The 26,298-nt window shown below is 42.9% G+C and overlaps 1 protein-coding gene across 2 annotated transcripts in view; it reads right to left on the bottom strand.

The window, feature by feature from the left end:
- The window catches only part of MOB3A (MOB kinase activator 3A), a 60,223-nt gene that overhangs the window by 14,001 nt on the left and 19,924 nt on the right, over positions 1 to 26,298 (bottom strand). Inside the window, exon 1 of one of the 2 annotated variants that reach the window (XM_030218179.1) lies at positions 17,268 to 17,362. The exons of the other annotated variant lie outside the window; for it this stretch is intronic. The gene's annotated coding sequence lies outside the window, so the exon portion shown is untranslated. Of the gene's footprint in view, positions 1 to 17,267; positions 17,363 to 26,298 lie in introns of those variants that run through there. 2 annotated transcript variants of the gene reach the window in all.

Here is a 26,298-nt window from a genome sequence, read left to right as displayed (position 1 = left end):
CCCAATGAGGGCTAGTTTATAGTATTCTTGCTAGGTGACAGTCACATGCATGATTTACAAGGTGACGATCCAAAATCATGGAATCAAATCAAACACTTTTCACTTCTCCATGGGAAGAAACCTCCTAGTTCTGAGCAACAAGGATGAAGTGAGCAGAAAAGCACCTTATGTTCTAGAATTCCCACTATCAAATCACAAGCAGGGTAACAGGAAGGAGAATAACACAAGTTACCCATATGCAATGTTTAGCAGAGGGGTTTCCCTGGCTGTGCAGTGCATCACATAACATCTTGAGTATTTTTAGATCAAACAGCACACATCAATGCGAGGGTACTAAGAATCTGAAGGACCAGCTTCCTCTCTCCTTTGTGGGACTTTTAGAAAGTCACTTATCCTTTAGTTTGACTACAAATTAATATCTTCAGGGCAGAAATACTGGCACTATATGGATGGAGGACAACTGCTCTCAACAAATAAGCACACTATTGTGGATGTAGAGTCCTTGCCAAGACAGAACTCCAGATTTTGAGGAGGAGCTCCTGATGGGAAATCCCTCCTGGGACACTCATCCACCATGAAGGCGGACAGGCCAGCTGCTCCCACCACCTGCAATGGCTATTTTGTCTTGAAATTAGATGTCCCTGGAGGGATGGCTCACCACAGACTTTGCCCTAGAAGCTACGAGTGTGCTTACCTAAGACATTCAGTCAGAAGGACTGAAAACTGGGGCTCATACAGGACTAACAGGCCTCCTACAACCTTAAATTCAGGAGAGCAGGTGCTTCCCCCTCCATCCCAGTCAGAGGAAACCTGTTCATCTCAGGCTGTGTCTGACATGGTCCAAGAACAAAATGGCTATCATTCCTAACAAAATTAAATTCAACTGAGGTATGAATTATTATTATTTGTAGCATTTGTATCCCACATTTTCCCACCAATTTGCAGGCTCAATGTGGCTTACATTTGCCGTAAGGCAGACGCCATTTCGGGTAGTAGAATAGCAAAGGTTATTGCGTATGGTGCATACATACATGAAACATATATTGCAAAGGTTGTTGCGTATGGTGCATACATACATGAAAACATACATGGAACATAACATATATGGAATAGATCATGGTATATATATATATATATACATATACCATGTGCGTATATACATGGTAGAGAAGAATAATTATGGTATTGCCTGGAGGTTTCAGAGTGATAAATTGCATTATAATCTGCATTAGGTCATCGACTGTAGAGAGATCTTGTTTTACATAGGGTTTAGGGTGGTGGTGTCTGTCGTGATAAGAGTTCGGTTTTGTATAGCTCATGTGTAGTGTTATTAATTAGTATTTAAGATGGATGTTTATGGTATGCCTTCTTGAAGAGATCTGTTTTCATTAGCCTTCGGAAGATGGTTAGGTCTTGCATTGTTTTTATGCCCTTCGGTAGTGCGTTCCATAGCTGCATGCTGATGTATGAGAAGCTGGTGGCGTATGTGGATTTATATTTTAGCCCTTTACAGCTAGGATAGTGGAGATTGAGGTATGTGCGTGATGATCTCTTTGCGTTTCTCCTAGGCAAGTCTATGAGGTCTGACATATAGTTCGGGGCTTCTCCGTAAATGATTTTGTGGACCATGGTGCAAACCTTGAACACAATTCATTCTTTTAATGGAATGAATGAAAACTTCTCCCAGTATGTACCCCTGACCCCAGAGAAAGTCCTGTACACTCCCTCAAGTTTCTCCATGTAGTGCAACGGCATTCCTTTTATGCAAAAGGAAACAGCTGACAAGCTTGCGCACTGGGACCCAAAGGCTCCACAACAGTGGCAGGCCAGCACGACAGAAGCTCTAGACCAGGGGTCAGAAATCTATTGTACAGCGAGTGCCACTTTTTTTCCAGACTGAATTACAATGAGCAATCACATATTACCACATATTTCCTCTCTCCATCCCTCCCCAAAAAATGTTAAAATAGCTTGGCTGGTGAGGATGCCCAAGCCCCACCAGCTGAAGATGCTATCTGCCTAAGATCCCCAATCAGTGAAGAAGTCGGCGGTGCTTCTAGCTGCTGATGCTGGCATGTGCTTGGTTTGTGATCCAAGCATGCATGTGAGTACTGCATCAGCAAGTGAAGCATGCTACCAACTTCCCCGGGCTCAGACAACCATGAGTGCCACACAAAACCTCCTGGTGTGCCACTGTGTATCATGCATGCTATAGGCTGCTGACCCCTGCTCTAGATAATGCCACACCTGTGCAGTCCTCCCCTAAAAATGCAGAATTAGCTGCCTCAGAGTACAACAGGCTTGCAATCTATCTGAACAAGCTTTCTGTGCCACAGACCATCATTCCGCCCCCTGCTTTTTTTTTTTTTTAAACTTTTAAGGGTTTTCAAAAAGTGACTGTAATAAACAAAGATTGCACACAAGAACTCGGGGGGGGGGGGGGGGGGGGAGGGGAGGGGAGGTGGGAGTTCCAGGAGTCAGGTAGGGAATTGGGAGAGTGGTAGGGAACAGTTGAATGAGGAGTTAAGTTCAGTAAGTTGATGACAAGAATACGATTTTAGAGCTAGTAAGCTGTTCCTGCTTGCAAATTGCCGACAGTTGGAAAAGCTACTGGTCAGTTCCGATGAGCTTACTAATGAAATTAACATCAATTAGTTTCAATTAAATAAGGAAGTACCAAATAGAGAGAGACTCATTCTAAATCATACAACGGTTTTTGTAAGCTTTATGTCTAAATGTTTAACATGACCAGAAGGGGCGGGGGGGGGGGGGGGGGAAGGATCTAAAATGTCAAAACTTGAAAACAGTTTACTACAGTTAGGCATTAATGAGTACAAGTTTGGTCTGTATTTGCATGGAACCACTGATGTATTCAGTATTTATGTATTGTTTTCAATAAAAATCGCTGAAACATAATAAAGATAACTGCTACTGTAAAGAAAAACAATTGTAGGGCAGTATAGATCAGTGGCAATAAAACTTTAAAGGAGTAATATGTGTAATGCAAGAGAAAAAGATATTGAGGGGTATAACAGGCACATATCAAAGCAAAAAAAAAAAAAAGAAAAAGAAAGGATCAAGGGAGTGAGGAAGAAGAGCAGTAAGAGTCTAGAGGTGACCATCTCTCTATATAAAAGGCAACACCAACGTTCTATGAAGCCTCCAGCCGGAAGTGTGAAGGGGGCGAGATATCCGGTTTCCCTATGAGTGTCTGCCCCGCCTTCTCTGTAACACAGTCAATGAAGGAAAACAGCAGAGCACGAAATCAAATCGCTGGCTCTGTAACAGTGAAGGACTCAGAGGGGGGGAGGGAAGAGAGGCCAGAGGGCAGGGACACACACACTCCCACATGCACACAGAAGAAAACATTGCTAGCCCCCGTTTCATTTGCATCAGAAACGGGGCTTTTTTACTAGTATTCTATAAAAGGCAGATAGGAAAGCCTCTTTTATGGGCTATTTCTTCATATTTTCTAAACAAATGTGACCCACCATTCATAAAAGGAAATGTTTGAATTATTTTTCCAATGGAGGACAATAGTATGAATGCCAAGCTTAATCAACAAATTAAATAGTTTAGCAGAGGTGATCGAAATGTCAGGTGTGGAAGAGCATAGAATGATGATCTTATACGTAAGGTTATCAGTTATAGAAAATATGGATCTGATTGTGTCCCACACATGAGACCAATATGTTTTCAGGTTGGTATAATACGAGATAGTGAACCAGAATCCTTTTGACACGACCAACAGGACTTTGAAGATTCCTTTGATAATTTAGCAAATTTATTTGGAGTTCAATACGATTTATGCATGTTGAAGTAGGAACAGTTGCGGAGAGACAGTCATAGTTTTAGTCCAAAAAAATTCCCAATCTGAAGTGATATTTATTTTTCCCATTCCAATATGAGTTGTGCACAATGATGATGTTTAAAAGATTGCATAGTTTTACATACTTTAGTATGATTTAGGAGCCATGAGTAAAATGTGGCAGAAGGTTTAAATGAGGTACATAGTCTTTGTTGTGAAGAGGAGTAGAGTAGTTTGTTTGACAGTAGATGCCAATAGTCCAGGTGATGTGGAGGGAGATTGAATTGTTGGGATAAGTCCTGAAAAGAAACTACATTATCATTATTCAGTAATTGAGAAGGAGATCATATACCAGCTGAACACCAGATTTTGCATATTTTAGGAGGAATAAAAGATTAATTATACCAGAGAGAAGTATCAGAAGAGTCAGACCAATAGAATTTAAACATGTTCATTACTTGATTTATTGTGCAAGAGGTGCCCTTTAAGCCCTATGTTTCTAACTTGAATAAAACTATATTCCCTATCAGGGAAGAAACAGCACTGGCCCCCAATGCTTCCCCCCCCCTCAGAGTCCTTGTGGGGGGGGGGGGACCCCTCCCAATGAAGCCAAAGGCCCATAGATCAAGGCTCCAGGCCACCAAGAAGAACAGTCCTGCTCTACCTCAAACCAGTGTTCTGGCCATGGCTCAGAAACTCAAAGGGAATGTCCCCTTTCCCCCAAGATTAACAAAACCAAGGGTCATAGACTGAGGCTTGGGGAGTCTGACCTCCTAAAACCTGAGAGAAAGTACAAGAGAAACTGTTGCACCAGCCTGTCTGCACTATCTGCTGGAGGCAGAGAAATATAGGAACGTTTCTTACTGCACCACCTGCTATACTATGTCATCATTGGAATCTTCAAGTCTATGCCTCCATCTGCTGACAGAGGGACATAACCTATAGGTCTAGCAGGATAAGGAAAAAACGAATTAAATAGAAGATAAAAATTCTAAGTTTTTCTTTTAACATTTCAAAGAGTTAAAGGAACAAGAGAAAGACAGGAACCAACTAGCAAAAGAGTTATTGAAAAACAGTCTCTTATTGCCTGCTTCTGGAAATACATATCTAATAAAAGTACTCTTTTTTTTTTTTAATTGAGAATTTTGTAAGTACATAAGAATTGTCATACTGGGACAGATCAAAGGTCCATCAAGCCCAGCATCCTGTTTCCAACAGTGGCCAATCCAGGTCACAAATACCTGGCAAGATCCCCAAAAAGTACAATACATTTTATGCTGCTTATCCCAGAAATAAGAAGTAAATTTCCCCCCAAGTCCATTTTAATAATGGTCTATGGACTTTTCCTTTAGGAAGCCGTCCAAACCTTTTTAAAACCCCACTAAGCTAACCAATTTTTAAACAATTACATTCCAAAGGAATATTTAGGAAAAGAGAAATTAGGTCCTACCTGCTAATTTGCTTTCCTTTAGTCTCTCCAGACTGGCCCAGAATGACTGTTGAGTTATGCACGCCTACCAGCAGGTGGAGACTGAGAAGACTGATTCTGAGCCAGCCAATAAGAGCCCTGCTCAGCCCCCTGGAAAACCTCAGTATTCACATATCAAAGCAATAGGAAAGACAAAAACCAGACATCTGTGCACCAGTCTGTTCACACAGCCACATACAAAGAGAGACTGTCGAAACGTCTGACCACCCCAAACTGAGTCAGCAACATCAGTAAGGTACTTATGTGCAACCGCATAGAATCGGTTGTTGTTTTTTTTTGCAGTTTATTTTGTGTTTTAAATCAAATAGTTCCCCACAGAAACAAGAGCAAACACAACTAATATAACCAAAAACCACCGATCAGAACTGCCTAGCAGCTGAAACCAATAACACAGATACCGAAAAGGGAGGGATCTGGGCCGGTCTGGAGGGACTGAAGGAAAGCAAATTAGCAGGTAGGACCTACTTTCTCCTTCCTTAGTGTTCCTCAGGACCAGCCCAGAATGACTGTTGGGAAGTACCTGAGCAGTAAATCATGGGAGGGACCCAAAACAGAACCACTGACAGATCCCCCTGACCGAAACCGAGGCTCAGAGCACCTGGACATCTATTCAACAATACCAAACAAAGATGCCTAGGCTACCAGAATACAAGAATTCCCAAAGCCTAGAATAACTCTTGCCAGAGACACCAGAGAATGCTCTGTCTAATCGGAGGCCTGACCTCTCACGGAATGAGTAGAGAGAGAGAGAAAAAAAAACAACAACTCTGAGACAAGTCAGAACCAAGGGGCCTTTCAAGTCACTGAACAAGGGTCCCCTGAGATACCTCTGGACCTTGTCACTTTCCCCCCTATCATGCAGGGCAGCTACCACATAGTCCACACTGCCAACTCATTCAAGAAATGAAGTTTATGGAAACCCCAGACAGAGCCTAGAGCAATAAGGACCATGCACTAGAAATATGAAAAGACAACCCAACTTTCTAAATAAAAAATGGTGCACCTTACATCCGCATGGGCCCCCACACAGAAAAGGAGACGACCCATGAGAGAGACCCCAACTTGGACAAACTCGCCGAGGAAGTGGCTCTGAAGCCAAAACAAAATACCCAAAATACCGTGTGCATCGGAAGGTCCTCTAGAGAAAAAGGAGGGAGAGAAAAGGCAAAAGAAAGAAGCAGAGCACAAAAAAAAAAAAAAAATCTAAAGATTGAAATTACAAGAGCCATCCAAGGGGTATCCGGATGGAATCCAGCGTGGCCATCTGACAAAGGGAAACCAAGACTATCCCCCAGCCCAAATCACTGTGCAACAAACAATAATTCAAGAATATGTGGCCATGAAGACACCACCGGACAAGCCCACGGGCATTAAAATGAAGTCCGGAACATTGCAATCTAAGACCAAAGTCAAAGAACTAGCGCGTTGGCAGGAAGCAAGCCCCCCCCCCCCCCCCCCCCCCCGAGCCAAAACTTTCAGAAAAAAATTGCCACTGTCTGAACATCTGGTTCAATAAAGACAAGCCAGAAGACATAAATTAGCTCGATAGGACACGGCTGTTGGACCCAGAAAGAACTATCAACTTGAAGAACCACTGAACAAGGACAAGGAAACCAAACCGAAACCAATGGAAGATCCAGGAACCATGCCTCTCCATTCACCAAAAAAACCCGCCTAAGGCAAGGAATGGCAAACATACAGGAAGCTCTCTGGCCTACAGCCCCTTAAGACAACCGCCCGTCAAACATAAGAAGAAAGATATCCATGACATCGGCAGGCAACTAATCATGCTGCTCTGACAGATAGAAACACAGCTGTCCCATTGACTGACCACCATCGCAAAACTTGTCTCAGAAGAAGCTTCGACTCTGGAACCTGAATCGCCCTCGCAGCTGAGCCAAGAGGTTCCTCAAACCATGAGACTGGCATCAGAGAGACCGCTGACCACAAACTGGGCGCCAGAAATTCCCACTGGAACAGCGAAGCCGAGCAGGCAAGATCAGAATCCTAGCAGTCTAAGGAAGACTAAGTGGGCTAGGTGGAAACCCCTCAGTCCAGACAACCCCTATGTAGCGATAGACTTGTTGGAAGAAAACCAGCAGAGTTCCCAGAAGCAAAAGTAATTCCTTGACTCCCAACTCTTGGGAAAAGGAAAAGATGCAGGAAGTCAACTGGACTCCAGAGACTAAGAAAATAAGAAACAAACATGCAAATCTAACGTAAGGAAATCTGTAGAAGTCCCAAACACCTTATGCTGGGAAGGTCCCAAATAATTCGGTAGAACAGGAATCTTGAAGAATTCAGAAAAAGTCAAAGATGGTAGCAAAAAACATGGCTGACTGGGAATGAGAGATCTAACGGTTTCTTCTGCTGCACCATTCCTGAGCTGTAGGTTCTCACCTAGCCAGGCTTAAACAAATTAGGAGAAGGCAGTAAGAGAAATGCTGAAGATAGCCTTGCAAAGGTGAAGCTGAGTCCTGAGAGACGCAATAACCGTCATAGGAGACTTTGGGGACTCACAACAGCACGCTGAAAGAATCACTGTTAAGCTTTTGCATAATGTAGACGGAGGATCTTGAATAGAAAGAACAAGGCAGCAAGCTGCTCTAAATGCTGAAAGAAGTAAGGTCACAAAAGAGGAAGGAGATCCTGAAAAGATGATAAACAGGCGAGGAGAGAAAGTGACAATGTCCAATAGGTCACTATGCGCAAGTAGTTATAGCTACAAATTCCCTGCAAATGTCGGCGAATGGCATGCTGATACAACAGCTATGGAGAGAAACAAAAATGAAAACCATATGCTCTCAAGAATTTTTTGGTTTGAAACCTACAATACAGAACACACCTAACAGCATATAACAAGCATTGCAGACATTCCCCCACGTATGGAAGATGGAAGAACGTGCCCCAAGTACATAGTACTACAAACGCCTTAACGGAGGAATGATATGCCTTTTGGGCCTCAAGCACAAGAGAAGGCCTAACTGAAAAATGTCCCGCAGATTCAGAAAACACGAGAAACTGAGATTCTATCACATTCTCCTGTGGACACCTGATTTTCTCCTACAGAGGTGACAGAATAGGAATATCATCCCCAAACCATCCACTCAGCCATAGGACCTGTAACAGCACATCAAAAAGAGTTTTGTTAACCATATCAGTAAAAAGAGGAGATGAGAACACCTGTATATGAATGCAACAAACTGAGCAGCGTATGTAGCAAGCTAGATCACTTAAGGATCTTTTGTTGGGTTTTTTCCCCTAAAATCATTCAGACAGTGCTCCAGAATAAAACCACCCTGAGCAAAGGTGAAAGCCTGTGCTGAACCATCAGGCAGTACCAGTGCTGTCAATGGACCCAAACCTGAAATTAAGGAGCAAATAGTCAGAACCGATGTGCGAATACTAACAGTCCCAGAGTTTTCAGGGGTGGCACATGGCAAGTTCCCTTAGAAGACTAGAAAGAACCTAGCAGCAAGAGAGGAAAACAAACCCTTAAAGAATAATTAAGACCGTTGAAGCCAGCATTCAAAGGCCGTAACTTCCAGGTCTTATTCAAAAGGGAAACAAACATCAACCATCTAGAGAAAAAAAAATAGATTTTGCCCTTGCATCAATAAGTCTAGAGAAATATAAATTTTGTCCTTGCCTCATGTAGATTCTGGCAGTCAGAAAGTAATCATTACCAGAAAAAATAAAAAAATTTGTCCTTGCACCATTCAGATTCTAGAAAAAATATATAGATTTTTGTCTTTGCATCAAGTAAATTCTAGTAGTCAGAAACAATACAGTCAAAGAAATCATTATCAATTTCTATGGAGACAAACTTCGGTTTAGCACCCCACTGATAAGTGCAAGATTCGCTTATATGCATGGTTTAAGACCGCTCCTCTGCAGGAAAGACTCCACATAAGCGCACGCATGGAATATGGAAGCCGATTGGCGCATGACAACCAATGAGATTTCAAATTTACCGCCCCTTTAACTGCCACAGGCAGAATAAGCGAAAGAATGTTGTTAGAATGTACACTGGAGTTGTCATCGTTGTGCAACTGTAAGACTAACACTGGCTGAACGAATAGAAGTTCTTAAAAAAGTAGAAAAAGTCAAGCATCTATTGCTAAAGAATACGATGTCAATCCCAGTCAAATTTCACGTATCTTGAAGCAGAAAGACCAGCTTCTGGAAGACTGGCAAAACAATACAAATCCACACCGGAAACGAAAACGGGCAGGAAAAGCTGAGGAGGTAGAAGATACTCTTTGGTGGTTTTCTCAAGTCAGAAGCAGACAGTTTCCTGTCAGTGGTCCACTGCTTATGGAAAAAGCTAATCAGCTAGCTGAAAGTCTTGAACTAACTGAATTCAAAGCCACTGTTGGATGGTTGGAAAGATGGAAGGAGAGGAACAACATAAAATTCAAGAAACAGCATGGTGAAAAACAAGACGCTGATGACTTTGGTGCTGAAAATTGGTGTGTTCAGTTCTTCCTACCATCTTGAACGAGTTTGCACCTCGTGACATTTTCAATGCTGACGAAAACGGTCTCTACTGGCGAGCGATTCCTGATGGAACACTTGCATTCAAACAAGCTGAAACTACAGGAGATAAAATGTCGAAGGACCGACTGACGATTCTCCTTTGCTGCAATATGGATGGGAGTGAGAAGTTGGAACCACTTGTCATTGGAAAGAGCAAACAGCCCCGTTGCTTCAAGAACGTTAAGCGACTTCCTGTGTCATACGAGGCTAATGCAAATTCATGGATGACTGGGGAAGTTTGGAAGCAGTGGCTAAAGAAGTTAGACACTAGAATGTGGGCTCAAGAGTGTCAGATTTTGTTGCTCTGTGATAATTGTGCTGTACACGGTGATGTCAGGCTAACATCAAGGTGGTCTTCCTGCCACCAAACACTACCTCTCTGATCCAACCTATGGATCAGGGCAAAATAGCCAATTTCAAACAACATTATCGGGCTCTTGTGCTATGTGGTCTGATGAGCGTTATGGATGACCAGACTGGCAAGGATAAACGTGCTGTTGAACTGGCTCGTAATCTATCACTGTTGGATTCCCTACATATGCAGAAAGAAGCCTGGAATCATGTTACACAGGCAACCATTGTGAACTGCTACAAGCGGGCAAGCTTTGTTAGGGATGTGGAGAGGGACAAAACAGATACAGCTGTTGCAAACGTGTCATATGAACAGGCTACTGACATCACAGCCTGTGTTACTGAAGAGGAGTTTCATCACTACGTAGCTGTTGATTACGATCTACGAACAGCTGACGGACAGTACCGATGTCCAGATATGCGCCTACACACAGGCAACGGCTGATGATGAAACGGATGATGAAATGAGCAGTGGGGCACATGCTGACGAAATTCAACAACCTCCTCCTGTCACTTTTGCAAGAGTGCTGGAGAGTCTCAACACCGTGCGGGCCTATCTGGAGGCCACTGGATGTCAGTACTATGACAGTTTTTACAGTCTGGCAGACGTAGTCTATGGAACTCACAGACACAAGAGTGTACAAAGACTATGACTGATTACTTCAAGTTAAGCCTAATGTCAGTTAAAGGTGACTGTATACTGTACATATAACAGTACTGTACATATGTTTATCAGATGCCAAGCTTCTTTGGGTCACAACGGTTGCGCACGCTCCGGTTAAATGGATGTATTTCTTTGGTCCCAGACCCTTGCACTTAAGAGGATTGCACTGTATACAGTGGAGGAGTGGCCTAGTGTTAGAGCACCGGCCTTGCAATCCAAAGGTGGCCGGTTCAAATCCCACTGCTGCTCCTTGTGATCCTGGGCAAGTCACGTAACCCTCCATTGCCTTAGGTACAAACTTAAGATTGTGAGCCCTCCTGGGACAGAGAAATATCCAGAGTACCTGAATGTAACTCATCTTGAGCTACTACTGAAAAAGGTGTGAGAAAAAAAATATATATAATATTTCTAGATATTTATAACCCATTGATCGACGTGGTGCTGAGGTTTTCACCTAAGTTTTGTTATATTAGTTACATTTATCGCCTTAATTAGGAGTGGTCTTACTTAATACACTGAGAAAGTTTAAATAACGTTATAGACCAGTTAAATACTTTTTATTGTCGAGTACGTTTTTGACGGCATTCGGAAGTTTATGCAAATTATAAATAACATGTAGATTGCTTGTGTGGATGACCCGGTAGCAATATGAAGGAATTTTATTAATTTAATATTGATACGCATTTTTTTAAACATTCCGTTTTTCCATTAGATACTTTACATATAATTATATGTTTTTACGGTTTTATATTTTGGTGAGTTTTTTTCAACTTTGACCTGGTACTGACGTATATAAGGATTCTATGTAACTTCCGTTGTCTTTTCCAGTATTATTAGCAGAGCGTTCCCTGGTGATTTGACACACCACAGTAAGTGTAGTTTTGTTAAATGTTGATTGTAGTTTTCATATTGTTCCATCTTTGGTCTTTTAATTTGGGGCACAGCATCATCAACCATGTGGTGATGCATGGTAGCTGGTGGATTTTTCGATAAGGCGAATAAAGTATTGAATAATAGAATATCTGAGAAAGGCATATAGGATCGCACTTTATGCAAGACGAAGCACATGGGAATGAAGAGTAACTGTCTTGAATTTACTTAAGGACTTGTTGAATGTGCTGGTTTTTCTTTTATGAGTATTTTAAGTGAGTATTCGATTTCTTAGTTCGGTTTTTACTTTGTTTTGTATTTTTCTATTTTGTATTTTAATCATTCTATATGTTTGATTCTGATTTATATATATATTTTTTTAATTAGTTGCTCCAATCAGGAGGTTTCATTCTAGGTAGGTGTCCTATTTTTATCATATAATATTATGGTTATCATATAATACGATTTATATAATTTTTAAATAATTTTTTGTTGTAATTTGATTGCTTGTTATGACACAATATGATTATATTTTATGTTTTTAGTATTTATGTTCTATATTTATATGTACATGTTTGTATAAGTGTTTTTAACGGGATATAGTTAAATTCAAGACATGCGTTGATATATGGGTAAAAAGCAACCTTATGCACATATATTCTTTGTTATGTTTTGAAAGTGGGTATAGTGACGTGGTGAATGGTTCTCTTGATAATGAATGTTATTTATTTATTATTATTTACATTTTTATATTATGATGACTATTTATATTGTTGGTGTTTTTTAATTATGTATGATATATTACTGTAATTGTTTTTATATTTTACACTTGTAATTTTGTGTGTTTGCCTATTTTAGCCCCGGAGGCTCCTGTGCTATGGTTCCCTACATGGGAGGAATTTGCATGTCGGGCAGGCCCTTCCTTCTCATTGGGTTACCTAGATTCTGGTACAGGTCTAAAAGGATTTTACAATTTTCCAGCTCCAGCATTGGTATTGATCTTCCTTTAGTGCTCCTCAGAATTGAAACTTACACAGACCAATTCTGAGGAGCACCAAAGGAAGATCAATACCAATGCTGGAGCTGGAAAATTGTAAAATCCTTCTAGACCTGTACCAGAATCTAGGTAACCCAATGAGAAGGGCCTGCCTGACATGCAAATTCCTCCCATGCAGGGAACCACAGCACATAGCACAGGAGCCTCCTGCTCCTGACTCAAACAAAAAACATGGAAGTCTCTGCCCTGCATTGCCTCCACTACAAATCCCTCGTTCTCCTAGGGCTGTTTGTCCTTCCCATCAATAGCACAAAATGCAGAGGAAACCGGCCCCCCCCCCCCCCCGAGGAGTCCTCTCAGCACTGCCAAAAAGCTGGACGGAGAAATAGCAGATGGCTTGCTAGAATGGCCTGGTCTTTTCCTCCACCGTGACAAATGTTTCCCGCCAAAAACCAACTGCTCCAGAAAGCTGCTAAACGCTCAACTAAAAATGGTACCAGTAAAACTATTTTTTTTTAATCTCCATGTCTCCAGGCTGTTCCCACACCATGCCAAAACAACAAAGCTCAGGCGGCGGTAAAAAAAAAAAAAAACCTCACCACCGGAAAACCTAACACCGGGACCACTATCCGACCAAAGGAAGAGGTATCACAACATGAATCCTGAGTCCAAAACCCTGCTGGGAGACAGCCATGACAGTAGACTACAACCATGGCAGCACCCTGCTGAAGAAACAGCACTTTACTGCTTTGTTTTTCATATATATATTTTTTAAACATAGTGGCTTGTTCTCTGTGACTCTGCAAACTCTCTTCCCTTGAAGGGGTTGAGAGGTCAGCAACAGATCAGAGTCCACCCTGAGCCCAAAAGCATTCAGGGAATGCTCAGGGATAGGAGGGATGCAGCCACCTGAGTTTAGCATCCCCGAAGCATTAGAGAACCCCCGCAGGCCTCAGCCTCTGCCAGCAAACTAACCAGAACGGCGCACAGATGTAGGAGAGAGAAAACTGAAAAAAACTTTAAACTTCCTACCATTATCAAAAGAAATATGTATTGCTACTTGAGCTTCTAGAAATGAAAGAAAAACAGAAAAGTTTGAGTCCAAGGGGCTCACATCTACCACCTGCTGGAGACTGAGAATACTGAGGTTTCCAGGAGGTTGAGCAGGGCTTTTATTGGCTGGCTCAAAATCAGTCTTCTCAGTCTCCACCTGCTGGTAGGTGTGCATAACCCAACAGTCATTCTGGGCCAGTCTGGAGGGATGCTAAGGAATAGGAAGCAGACCAATAAGTGCATATAATAAAATGAGAACAAGTTACAAGACCAATAAAGCTACCTTACTTGATACAGGACACTAGACCTAAGAATTTTCCAGAGCCTCCAACTTAACATGGACAGCCAAGCCATCGTCAACAGTGGAGACATCAGAAGTTTACAAAGAATTCAATATATTCTCGGCTGCTGCAAAAGATCAATCGATCCCTTGAAATTTTAGTCACAGAATAAGAACATAAGCGTAGCATACTGGGTCAGACCAATGATCCATCTAGCCCAGTATCCTGTTTGCAAACAGTGGCCATGCCAGGTCACAAGTACCTGGCAGAAACCCAATTAGTAGCAACAATCCATGCTACCAATCCCAGGCAAGAGGTTGCTTGCCTGTCTCAATAAACTATGGACTTTCCCTCCAGGAACTTGTCCAAACCTTTTTATAAACCCAGATACCCCTCTCCGCAAATCTGTTTACTGGATGATACATCAATGATTGAGGAGGGTACTCCAATCTCTTCTTTCAAAAGGCAGCATTAATTGCAAAATGATCTTATTCCAATGGATTCGTCCACACCCTCCAACATGACTTCAATGGTGCAATCAAATGCATAAGCTCCTCACTATGGAACATATGTCAATAATGCAGAAGGGACCAAAAGCAAAAAGTGCTTCCCAACCATTTGGTTGCCTTACTTGAATAGCACGAGTATGCATGCTTGCTCTGCATTTCTGAATTCTCTGGACATATAATTACGGATTTATTCTCTCCCCCCCCCCCCCCCCCCACCCAAAAAAAAAACAAAACAACTAGTAAACACAGTATAAAGGATCGCAGAGGTGCTATGGATATAGGAGAACCAATTTCGGAACATTGGGATTGGGTGGGTTGAGTGGGTGGTACGGGATGGGTTCTGTTCAATTCATTACTAATTGTTGTGTGTACATCTTTGTTTTCATGATAACAATAAAACGACTTCTGCATAAACCCAGATACACTAACTGCCGTTACCACATCCTCCGGCAAAGAGTTCCAGAGCTTAACTATCTGTTGAGTGAAAAAATATTTCCTCCTATTTGTTTTAAAAGTATTTCCATGTAACTTTGCGTGTCCCCTAGTCTTTGTGCATTTGGAATGAGTAAAAAATAAAAAAATAAAAAAAAATCTTTTTATTTCTACTCATTCCACATCACTCGGGATTTTGTAGATCTCAATTGTATCTCCCCTCATCCGTCTCTTTTCCAAGCTGAAGAATCCTAACCTCTTTAGCCTTTCCTCATACGAGAGGAGTTCCATCCCTTTTATCATTTTGGTCACTCTTCTTTGAACCTCTTCTAATTCCACTTTACCTTTTTGAGATACTGCAATCAGAATTGAACGCAATACTCAAGGTGCGGTTGCATCATGGAGCGATACCGAGGCATTATAGTATTTTCAATCTTATTCACCATCCTTTCCCTAATAATGCCTAGCATCCTGTTTGCTTTTTTGGCCACAATTGTACACTGAGCAGACGATTTCAGCGTATTATCTACAATGACACCTAGATCTTTTTCTTGACTACTGACCCCCAAGGTGGACCCTAGTATCTGGAACTATGATTCAGATTATTCTTTCCAATGTGCATCATCTTGCATTTGTCCACATTAAATTTCATCTGCCATTTAGATGCCCAGTCTTCTAATTTCCTAAGGTCTTCCTGCAATATTTTACAGTTCACACGTGTTTCAACAACCTTGAACAGTTTGGTGTCATCTGCAAATTTAATCACCTCACTTGTTCCGATTTCCATATCATTTATAAATATGTTAAACAGCACCGGTCCAGTACTGATCTCTGCAGCACTCCACTGTTCACCCTCCTCCATTGAGAGAAATGACTAACCCTACCCTTTGTTTTCAGTCTAATAACCAATTCCTAATCCACACCAGAACCTTGCCTCCTATCTCACGACTCTTTAATTTTCTCAGGAGTCTCTCATGAGGAACTTTATCAAAAGAATCAGACGTAAAACCACACAATACAAACTGTATTTAAGAAAAATAGTGACCACTGCCCATAGATCTCTAAAGAAATATCAGGAGACTTATTGGTGTCAGAAAGCAGATCTTGAGGAAAAACCACCTCCTTAGGCTTAATCTGAGCGAGACAAACCAGATAAAGAGGCTGCTACAACTTCAAACCCAGGAGTTGCTACCACCTTAGAGGTTACTGGATAGGGAGGAGGGGAACCATTTGCTGAGCTTACAGAAGCCTCATCTTGAGGGGAGATTGAGGGACAATCCCTAAAGCAGGTCCTGACAATCCATCAAGCCCTGAGTGGAAGGGATTGACAATTTAGGTTTAATTTTCATTTACTCGTTTTAAAAAACACAAACAGTACCTGATGTTAAATATCTCTTCAGAATAAAAAGACCTAGTCATTGACAACTTCAGTAGAATCGCTGGGATCCATCACTGCTTTGGCAGTGTTCTGAAGGGTCTCCAAAGGAGTGCAAAAGTGCCCTTTTAGTCACACCCCTTTGGTGGCATGCCTTTCAATTCCACTCTGTGGCATTTGGTGATAACATCACGCCACCAGTTTCTCTCCACCAAGGGCCTACTGTTCCAGGCACCCAAGTTTTTTCTACAGCCACATCTGGTTAACATACACCTCTCTGCTTCCTTTAAACAACAAAGTGTAAACCTTTTTTTTTCTTAAATAAAGGTGCTGTATACAACAGGCTAGCAGAAAAAAAAATCTTCAAACTACTACTAATCATAATTTCTATAGCACTACTAGACATACGCAACACTGTACACATATGCAGGTACTTTCTCTGTCCCTAGAGGGCTCACAAGCTAATTTGGTTTTGTACCTGGGCCAATGGAGGATTAACTGACTTGCCCAAGGTCACAATGAGCTGCAGTGGGAATCAAACCCAGGTTGCCAGCATCAAAGCCTGCAGCACCAACCACCAGGCCAGTCCTCCGCTCCATGTTAAACACATTGGCTCCTTCTACAATGAGGATATTTTCTAGAGAACTGAAGCTCTGCCAAAGTTTGAGATCAAAACTAGCATACGATAGACTAAGCCAATACTTGAAAGCAAACCAAAGGTAGAGCACACCACGGCACAATTTCCCCAGCATCCTACTCTTGATTCTCAGAAGCAACCACCATCAAGTCCTGTCTTGGCACAAACAACAACAGACATAGCTCTCTCTCTCCAATGTCCTTCCCTTCTAAGTCTTATTTTAATACTGGATCACTAACTCCTATCTGCATTTCTCACTTACCGAACAAAGCTGTGCCTCATGAAAGTTTTGAGGGAAACCATAAAGAAAATTTTAAAATAGAAAGCTCTAAAGCACACACTTCCTGTCAGTTTTTCTCCTCCCCCTCTCATTATGGTCTCAGCTGGCTGCAAGAGAATACGTGTAGGGTTAGCTAATGCTGTTCTGTCTCCCACAGCGCTGTGACACTCCTTACCACTTCCTTCCTGCACAGCTCTAAGTAATACAATTCACACCCTGATCTTACAGAAACACTTCTATGACCTTAAAAGCAGTGCGACACAGCTAAAGTTGCTTCAGTTTATCAACAGCTGTTTATTTTATTCTAATAATCCTTCCTATCCAAAAGTGATGAAAAGTCAGACTGCTTTACTGACATCATTTTATGCACTGCCAAAGTAATATATTACAAAGATTAAAGTAAAAAGTGGAAATAAATTTACAAAGTAACAGTAAAATTACAGTATACAGATGACAAGGACAATTCTCAGGTTCTAGGGCTGGTCTGTACTATCTGTAAAACGAATCAAACATGTCAAACTCCCAAAGGCGTTAGATAAACTGGACAACAAGGATCACCTTGTTTAACTTATTTCTGTACATTCAAGTGGTCTAAAATGGCAACTAAATTTACTTGTTAAACATTTGTAGCAAATGAAATTTGAGTTTAAATTCCAGATGAAATTTGAGTTTAAAATCCGGTACATCTTGAACAAAAAGTTAACGGAATGACTATCAATTATATCGAGAACATTGCTGTATTGCCTTTGTATCCAACTGATTTGCCAAATTACATCAAAATTGTGGCAAGCTGTGTTTCCTCATTTATAAAAGCCATCAGAAGGAATTCAATACAGGCCTGGGTCTATTTCACATGCTCAAAACAAGAGGTTACCGATGACCCCCCTTCCCAAAAAATATTCTTCTGCAACAATGAAAACAACAGTGGCTCTCAAGCTGTGATCCTGCAAGACCATCACAGGGGGGTTTGCTGGGACAAATGCAAGCAAGAGCTACTGGAAGTGAACTGATGTCACCCTGGACCTCAGCACTAAAGCTGCTTCTACAATTTATTTATTTGGATTTGCTCAACATCTTTTTCACTTACAGCTCAAGGTGAGTTACATTCTGGTGGAGTAGGTATTTCCCTGTCCCTGGAGGGCTCACAGTCTAATGGGCCAATTCTCAAGAGCTCCTGTGCTGTAGAGGACAGCACTGTAGAAACAGCTCCCCAATGCACAGCTCTAATACTATGCAAATCATATGCATACTGTGTAAGGGGGAGGAACATGCAGAATGAACAAAAGAGCTCTTGTGCATGCCAGTTAAACCAGGGAGCAGGGAACCTGTGTTGAGCTTTGTGAAATTCTACACTATTTTATCATCACTGTGCTGCTAAACTCTCTCTCTTCCCTGCAAAGATCCTGTGAAATTTCCAGGCAGCAGGATTTTGATTGTTGCCCTGACAATCTTTAGGGCTTTGCCCCTCCTAGCTCGTCTAGCTCAGTACCAACACTTAAGAGACTTGTATGGGCAAAATCAGCGGATTTTAGAATGAAAACCCTCTCCTTCAAGCACCCTACCACCAGCTTGGAGCGTTAGGGGCAGTGTTCTTTTCTGCACTCTCTCTGAGCATGAGAGCGAATACCTGATGAACCTCTAACATCCATTTACATCCATTTAAATATTATTTGTACTAATTTTTGGCAGGCAGGTCGTTTCTGGTGCTAGAGTCCTCTTGCGCGTTATGTGCAGTTTAATGCCAGCATTAATTGCCTCTAGCACAGGCATTAGGTTCTGGGCATCAGCCTGTAAGTTTGCACTGAGGCAATGGAGGATTAAAGGGTCCTTTTACTAAAGGTGTGCTAACAGATTTAGCGTGTGCTAATGAATTAATGTGCAATAACTACTATGAAGCCCATAGGTATACAATAGACTGCATGGCATTTAGGATATGGTAAATCCTTTATTCCACTTAGTAAAAGGACACCTAGGTGACTTGCAAAAGCTACAGTGGGATTTGAACTCTGGCTTCCCTGGTTCCTCAGTCCATTGCTCTAACAATTAGGCTACTCCTCCATTCCAGTACTGATTACTGCTTGTGCCTATATTGAGAGAAGCTACTAACCACACAACCACACCAGGTGGGGGTGAGGGGAGAGAAAAGCATGGCTGATGACATGGGTTTGATCTCCTTGTTGAGCTGAGAGGAGGGGGAAGAACCAGTGGCGTACCAAGGGTGGGTGGGGGGTGCTCCGCTGGTGCCCCAGTCCCCATCTGCCTACCAGCTCCGTCACCAGACGACCCTCTTCTCCTGCCACCCGACACCTGACCCAGTCTTTAAAAAAATCTATGCGTGTAAAGGAAGAAAAATTGCCTCGTCGGCCGGCCTTCCCTCACTGTGTCCCGCCCTTTGATGTAACTTCCTATTTCCGTTACTTTTCCTTTAGGAAGCCATCCAAACCTTTTTTAAACTCCGCTAAGCTAACTGCCTTTACCACATTCTCTGGCAACAAATTCCAGAGTTTAATTACACGTTGAGTGAAGAAACATTTTCTCCGATTCGTTTTAAATTTACTACATTGTAGCTTCATCGCATGCCCCCTAGTCCTAGTTCATTGTTTTATAGACCTCTATCTTATCTCCCCCTCAGCCGCCCTTTCTCCAAGCTGAAGAGCCCTAGCCGCTTTAGCCTTTCCTCATAGGGAAGTTGTCCCATCTCCTTTATCATTTTTGTCGCCCTTCTGTGCACCTTTTCTAATTCCACTATACATTTGACAAACCTTTGTAAAAAAATATCTTAGTAAGATTCAGAGCAGATAAAGGTTCTTAGTAAAATAATATGTCTTCAACAACTTCTGAAACATTAAATAATCTCTAATTACTCAGAGTTCAAGAGGAAGAGAATTCCATAAGGTAAACTGCCTGATATGAAATAAATTTGGCAAAAAGTCTAACATACTCAATGTTATGCACAGAAGGATGACAAACTTAAAAGAATCTGATTATATAACTGTTGAGATTTACCACAAAGAAGTGAGAAGAACGAGAGACAAATGGAGACAGGAAGAAGGAAGAGACGTATGTTGGGGACGGACTGGTGGTCCCCAAACATTTTGGAGGTTGGAACTTCCATGTGCTATATACAGCAGCAATCAAACTCGAAGAGGGGAAGAGTCAAAAGTGGCAATACAAAAAAACTTCTTCACAGAAGTATGATGTATGAATAAAATGGTTCCCCAGGGGAGAAGGTAAAAGCGGAAAATCAGAATTTAAGGAGGCCTGAAATACACATACAAGATCTCGAGTTCCAAAGTAACAGAAGGGACCGATCAACTATAGCTTAGGAAGAAGGAAGCAAATCAGACTTGATGAGCCTTAGAGTTTTCCCTGACCTCTGTATAACATCAATTGTATTCTGTACCCTAGTATGGTCATGCCATAACAGGTCTCTGTAAGCCACACTGAGCCTGCAAATAGATGGGAAAATGTGGGATACAAGTGCAATAAATAATAATAATAATCTACCATCATATTCTAGGAACTCACCTAGAATATGATTGAGAGTGAAGTTGAAAGGTTGGGAGAAGAGAATGAGCCAGTACCTACCTATACTCCTTAAAGTAACTTAAGACAAATCCTTTGTTTACATATCATTAGATTTCAACAATTTTTTTTATTGATGACAAGTCAAATATTACAACCAACGCCATGAATACAATCACCACAATAGATACAAGGAAATGACAAAAGAAATATTGTGATCGAGCTTTTAGCAATTCCCCTCCCCCCCAACTCTCCCTACCCTCTCACACCAGATAGGAGAGGGAGAGAACCCCCCCCCCCCCAAAAAAAAAAAACCCTTTCCTATCCCCCACCCCGGGAGAGCACCCTTTGTTTATATATCATTAAAAACAGTACTGGGATCTAAACAACCTATCCGAAGAGGGGGGCAAATTATGAAGAAGTGGAACACATCCAGCATACATTCTTCGTAGAGAGAATTATTATTCATGCATTTAAAAGATATAATTAAAAGTGTTTCCTAATGTTCCTGGAAATGATTTAATGTTTTCAAGAGACATTTGGAAGTCAAATTCACCTTAGGGTAAGCTCCTTTGCCTGCACAAAACACCAAATTTATGGCCACAAGGATCCACAAAATGCTCAGGATGGGAGGGGTTTATTTTAAACTTGAAAAATAAAAGTGAAGAAATAGCAATTACGTGCAGGGTCACGTATTTAAACACCACCGTTTCCCTGCCTTAGGTAGGGGTGGACTGACCATTGGAACAATAGGGCACTGCCCGAGGGACCACAGCAGTAGGGGGTTCATTCTACCCTAGCTTCCATCTAATTTAATCACTTTAGGTAGTTAGGGGCCCATGACCCTTATTGCCCGAGGGCCCAGATCACTATCAGTCCGCCCCTGGCCTTAGGTTTCAAGCTATCAGTTGTCCAGACTGCATACTGGCATTTTCAAGTACAGTTTTACCAATAAACAAAAAAAAAAAAAAAAAAGGCTGAAAGCAGATGGAAACACTCGGGGGGGGGGGGGGGGGGGGGTTGTATGACTTGTGTTTTGAACCAATAAGAGCCAAGCAAGGGCCCTGTTTACAAAGGCGCACTAGCATTTTTTGCATGTGCTAACCGTGTAGATGCCCACAATATTTCTATGGGCATCTACACAGTTAGCACATGCTAATTTTTAGCGCATGCTTTCATGGCTGCTCAGATTCCTGGTGGTTCCCTTTTCTTTCCTGCTTCGTTATTCAATTAAGTCTAGGGTCACATGGCTAGGGCTCTTATTGACTCCCAGAGTCAGAAGTTCTCTGTCTCCACCTGCTGGAAGGAGTGAAGGAGTGCACAACCCATCAGTCCAATCCTGGGCTAGTCTGGAGGGACTAAAGGAAAGCAAATTAGCAGGTAAGGTCTCATTTCTCCTGTTGCAAAGAGATCCACGAGAGGAGTCCCCCACCTCTCTGCAATCAATTGAAACGCCTGTGGACTGAGGGACCATTCTCCCAGGTCAAGGGTGTGATGGCTGAGAAAATCCACTTGGCCGTTCTGCACTCTTGCCACATGTGAGGCCGATAGGGCAGACAGGATGACTCTCCTTCAGGCTAAGGGTTTCGCTGATTCCTGTTGCAACAGGCGACTTCTTGTCCCCCCTTGACAACTGACATGAGCTACCGCCATCACATTGTCCGAAAGAATGCGGACCGCCGCTCCACTCACTATGGATGAGAAAGCCTCCAGAGCTAGACGAATCGCCCTGGTTTCGAGCAAGTTGATCGAAAGGGATGCCTCCTGAAGAAACCAAAGTCCCTGAGCAACTTGTCCCAAGCAGTGGGCTCCCCAGCCCCTGAGACTGGCATCTGCTGTCACCACTATCCACTGGGGCTCGTCCAGGGCATTCCCTTCATCAGATTGGTTTGACGCAGCCACCAGAAGAGACTGCCGCGTTCCTGGGCCCTGAGAGACAACCTCTTCAAAAGAGAGTCCTTTTGAGGTGACAAATGTATGCCCTGGCCTATGGTACCACCTCTATCGTTGCTGCCATGGAGCCCAGGACTCGAAGATAATTCCTAACACAGGGGACGTGACTGCAACTTGTGAATTCTGTTTGAAGAAAGAAAAATCTGACCTCTTGCCGTGTCGAAGAATACTCCCAAATACTCCAGGGACTTGGATGGAACCAGACGGCTCTTGGCAAACTTGATCACCCAATCAAAGGACTGCAGACACAACCACCCAGGCTGCAACCTGTAAACTCTCCTGATACAACTTTGCCCAGATCAACCAATCGTCCAGGTAGGGATGAACTAAAACACCCTCTTTCTGGAGGGCAGCTGCTACCACCACCATCACCTTGCTGAACGTGCAGGGAACAGTAGCCAAACAGAATGGGAGTGCTTGAAACTGAAAATGATGACCCAGGACCACAAATCGAAGAAACCTCTGGTGAAGAAGTTTGATTGGAATGTGTAGATAAGCTTTCATTAGATCTAATGCTGTCAGAAACTCTCCCGTTCTGACGATGACTATAACAGACCGAAGATTTTCCACCCAAAAACTGGAGACTGAAGGCTCTATTGACCATTTTGAGATCAAAAATTGGCCAAAAGGAGCCCTCTATATTTGGAATCACGAAGTAAATGGAATAACGGCCCTCCTTGACTTCTGAGGAAGGCACGGGACAAATAGCCAGAAAAGATTCAAAAACCTTAGTAGAGCGTCTCGCACAGCACTCGCCATGAGACCGGAACGGCAGGGAGACTCTATAAAGGCATTGGAAAGAGGCCGAGAAAATTCTAAGGCATACCCATCTCAAATAACTTCTAATACCCACTGGTGGTAACCTGGGCCCACCTCTGAAAGAACTGGGACAATCGTGCTCCCACCGGAATCAGAGGAGTGACCCAGGCACCCTCATTGGGTGGAACAGACCAGGGACCAAAAAGAGGTACTGGACTCTCGACCACCACGTTGGGAACCGTGAAAGGGCCGAGACCTCTGGAAAAACCCGGAGACCGAGAGCCTCTAGCTGCCCGAAAACAAAAAGTTACAACCCGTACATCCCTCGGCCAGTGACCTAGGGCCCTAGGGCCTATCCTCCGGAAGACGAGGCACTTTAGTATCCCCTAAACTACAGACTAACTTATCCAACTCGTCTCCAAACAAAAAGGACTCTCTGAAGGGAAACTTACTCAACTTGGACTTGGAGGCTGCATCCGCCGACCAACCCCTCAACTACAGGGAACGTTGAGCCGCTACTTCTAAGGCCATGGACTCAGAAGAGGCCCTTAACAAATCGTACAATGCGTCCACCAAGAAAGCTGAACCCATCTCAATCTTGGCCACTTCGGCATCTATAGAAGTCAAATCACCAGAGTCCCTATCCAGGACCCTTTAAACCCAGCGGAAGCAGGCCCGAGCTACTAAGGAACCACAGATAGCCGCCTGAACTGCTGGAGAAAAGACATCATAGCTATACTTCAGAAGGGCCTCAACTCTGCAATCTTGGACATCCCAAACAGCTGTGCCACCAACAGGGACCATATTAGGTTTAGTGACCACTGAGACCACCGCATCAACCACGGGAATCTTAAGAGGAGACTAGGCCTCCTCTGGAAACGGACAGAGACGCACCATAGAGCGTGCGAGACGAAAAGGAGAACTTGGGACATCCCACTGAGCCTGAATTATATCTCTGTCTTGGTGCACAGGAAAGCTCTTCCCAGACTTCCTAATCCCCTTGACTAACAGGTCCACCTTATGGAACTCCGGAACTAAAGGCTGATCCTCTTCAAAATGAAGGGTGGAAAGATCCTCATTTTATTTATTTGGATGATCCTCATTACTAAAGGGTCCTCCCGTGGAGGCTAAAGGTCCATGCCTGTCTCAGCAGAGACAGGGTCCTTGAGGTGTCTTATCCAGGCTTTCCATCTCCTCCAAGGAAGGTATGTCCAATTCTGCACCAGAAACCTGTTCCTCCTGGAGGTCCCAGACTCTCTGGCCCTCTTAGCTGGGGCTAACTGACTGGTCAGGGGACCCCCTCCCCCCACCTGAAGGACGGCCCGCTCTGCAGGGCCAACTGATGCCGGCAAAATGGCAGTCTTTCCTGCCACCAGAGAAGCACCGTCCAAGACTGCAGCTGGGAGTGCAGAGGCTGCTGAAGGAGCCGGCACAGAAGGAGCCACTGTAGAATTGACAGAAGTAAAAACCTTGCACGCGCCGGAAGCTCCTACCCCCTGCTGACAGACTCCACATCGCCGGAGTTTCTGTCATGGCAAAACAAGGCACCCAAACCCCGAAAAAAATGTTTTTTTTTTAACCACACTACTGCGGAGGCAGCAAAGTCAGGGCAGCCAAAGGCGACAACAGAGCTGCACTGCTCGTTCACGCAGAGGAGAAACAAACAGCTGCTGAGTTTTTTTTTTGTTGAAGTGTGGCTGCCTCTACTGAAGCTGTAACACCCTTCCTTTGAAGGGGTAGAGCTTTTCCCTGCCAAAACTCAGATAAGTGAAGCAGTACAATAAGACGGGAGAGAGGATGAGGGGGAGGGACCTGGTACCCCCGAGTTTCACACCCCAAAAGAAACAGAATAACCCAGTGTACAGAAGGTCTAGAAAAAACAAAAATAAATTAACATTTTTTTTTACACAGAAGACAAAGAGAGGAGACTAAGGGCTCACCTCCTTCTACCTACTGGAGACTGAGAATACCGAGTCTAGGGTCACATAGCCAGGGCTCTTATTGGCTCCCAGTCAGAAGTTCTCAGTCTCCACCTGCTGAAAGGAGTGCACAACCCATCAGTCCAATCCTGGCCCGGTCCGGAGGGACGCTAAGGAATCCTTTTCGGTGTTTTATGGCCATGCTTTTGGGTTTTGTTTTGTTTTTAGTTTATTCTCATTATGTTTAAATTGTTTTAAATGTACTTTATTATGCAACTGTATACGTTTGTTACCCATCCGGGCTTGGGCTATAAGACTTTGTAAAATAAGTAAAACAAAAACAATTGCAAACAATGCTTTAACAAGTGACAAATACGGTACACAGTTTGCAATTATTACTGTGGCATTTCTGACTGCTGTATTTTAATCTCGCTCTACTCATTATTCCTTAAAAACAGGACACTGTGCCTATTTAGGAACTCTTCTACTCATTGATTTGCACATTGTGTTAGCCCTGCCAACTGTAGGCTGTTAACACTCCCATATGGAGGAAGGTTTGGGGGGGGGGGGGGGGGGGAGGGGGAGAGGGAAGATTCTACTCTACATACCAATTGCATATCTCCAATTGCTTAAACATTTGATGTTCTTCAGGATAAGGAATGTGCTTAAAATTTAACAAATCTAAGGAGTTCTTTTACTAAGCTGCACTAAAGTGGCTGGCGCTGCTGTTAGAGCATGGGTTCCCACGAGCTGCGGCCATTTTCGGCGAGGCAGTAAAATGGCTTTTTAAAAAAAATAAAAGATGGCCACATGCTAATTTCCCTATTAGCACATGCCATTACTACCGGGAGGTTGTA

The sequence above is a fragment of the Microcaecilia unicolor genome, chromosome 11, assembly GCF_901765095.1.
Source record: "Microcaecilia unicolor chromosome 11, aMicUni1.1, whole genome shotgun sequence".
Taxonomy (NCBI): Eukaryota; Metazoa; Chordata; class Amphibia; order Gymnophiona; family Siphonopidae; genus Microcaecilia; species Microcaecilia unicolor.
This window is presented reverse-complemented; position numbering and strand designations above follow the sequence as displayed.